The sequence below is a fragment of the Tenrec ecaudatus genome, chromosome 9, assembly GCF_050624435.1.
Source record: "Tenrec ecaudatus isolate mTenEca1 chromosome 9, mTenEca1.hap1, whole genome shotgun sequence".
NCBI classification, from domain to species: domain Eukaryota; kingdom Metazoa; phylum Chordata; class Mammalia; order Afrosoricida; family Tenrecidae; genus Tenrec; species Tenrec ecaudatus.
The window spans coordinates 52,070,318-52,072,509 of NC_134538.1; positions in this window are offsets into that span (position 1 = coordinate 52,070,318).

Genomic DNA, 2,192 nt, shown 5'->3' on the forward strand with positions numbered 1-2,192 from the left:
CCCAAACCAGGCTTAGTGGTCTGATAAGAGACTGTGGGGAGCACACAGGGAGTGGACCTTTGTCACCCTTCAGGTGTGGAAATGAACTCACCCTTGTGGCTCCATGGTTAGCCAAACAATAGGCGAGGTCTGTAATGTGAACCGTAACAGTAGGGCCACAAGAGGACCTTAAAAAATCAGCCACTTGGGATCAAAAGAGTAGCATTTGAACAGGGAGAAGTCAGGAAGGGTTAGGAAAGAAGGAAGAATGAACTGCAAGAGGGAGGAGGCAGGGTATCTGATTTGCTTTGTGAACCTTAACCCAGTTCACAATAAAGTGCCTCTTAAAATCAAACAAAGCGATGGGCATGAGGTGGGTCAGAGTGGAGACCCAAAGCCCATCTGTAGACAACTGGACATCCCCTCGCAGAAAGGTCACAGGGAGGAGTCAGCCAGGGTGCAGGAGAGCACCAAGGCACACACACAACATTCTTCCAGTTCTTTAATGCTTCTCCCTGCCATCATGACTCCAGTTCTACCTTACAAATCCAGCTCGACCAGAGCATGTACACTGGTACAGTTAAGAGCTCTCAACACATGGAATCTAGGACAAACACCCCAGGAACAGTACTGGGAGTAGCAATACCAGGAGGGGAAGCGGAAGGTGTGGGGAGAAAGGGGGAGCTGATCACAATAATTTATGTGTAACCACTCCCATTGCCACCCCCACCCCTATCCCCACACCAAGGGGGAAGAAAACAGAAACATGGGTGAAAGGAGACAGCAGATGGTATAAGATACGAAAACAATAATAATTTATAATTTATCAAGGGTTCATGAGGGAAAGAACTGATAGCAAGGGCTCAAGTAGAAAGAAAATGTTTTGAAAATGATGGCAACATGTGCTTGATACAATGGATGGATGGATTGTTATAAGAGCCCTCAGTAAAATGATTTTTAAAATCCTAACTCATAAAACTGCACACCAAGAATGGTTTTACTGCACGTTATTGCTGACATTACGAACGGTGGGAAATCATCCACTGACAGTGACTTGAGGAGGAAGGCGATCAAGATTGAGACCCCGGGCAGACTGTCTTCCAGGAAGATGACGGGCGTGAGTCTGGGGTTAAAGAAACACAGCGGAAACCTGGGAGCTAGCCACCCTGGTACTGTTGAGATATTTGGTTGATGACATCAAGGGGCAGGTTGGCCTGTGGCTCTTTGGGGGCAAATGTTCCAGGCAGGGGCACATCAAGCAGGAGGCGGTAACGGGTGGAACAGGGCCACAAGAGCAGCCAGTGTGTCCAGATGGAGGGAGAGTATAGGACGTGAAGTGGTCAGAGAGGACCGTGTTGAGGCCTTAGGTTTTTAACAAGTGAGATAGGATTTGAATGACATGATCCAACCTGCTTAACTCTTTCATAACTCACAGGATTTACAGTACCCACCACTATCCCTCTCGAGTTTATTAAACAGCTGCTTTCCCACTAAAAGTACATGCAGCCATCAAAGGAGCAGAGAGTGGGGGGGGTAACCGTGCATAATTGGAGTATTAGAACTAGGTGTATGCCAAAAATAACTCTTTAGACAGGGAAGCTATCGAATGAGGTCCTGGGAAATAATCCTTGTACATGTATTTCCAGGTTCCTGCTTTTGGAAAGCTTCTTGTGATGATTCTAAGTTCACATGAATACCACATTGTCAGGTACCCTAAGTTTGTATGCACCTGTCAAGGTAGCTAGAAGGCAGTTCAGAGGTCACAAGGACATACATGTTCTATATGATCCTACCTCAGAGTTGAAAGAGGGGACATGTGCATCCCACATAGTTCTACCCCCAAACCAAACGAGGGGCTTCCGAAAGTTCATGGAAAGACCTGTTGGTTCAATGTCCTGCAATGGCCATCATAATCACCGCCAGTGTCCCCTGAGCCCGACCGAGGCCTGGGCAGGCACCGAACTGAGCTACACACATTCCGTCTTAGGCTCACGGATTCCATGAAGAGGACACCCTTCAGAGTCACTCTGCAGGTGAGGAGCCTGAGCAGAGGGCTCAGTGCTCACCCAAGGGTGCCCTCCTGGCTTAACCTAGGAGTAGCACAGTGCTCCTTCCTGCAGTCTAGACATAGCTGTTCGGTGGGTAGTGAACCAACAGCACTAACATGCAGAGCCGCATCTCCCCGGCCCAATCACATCCTACACAGCACTATG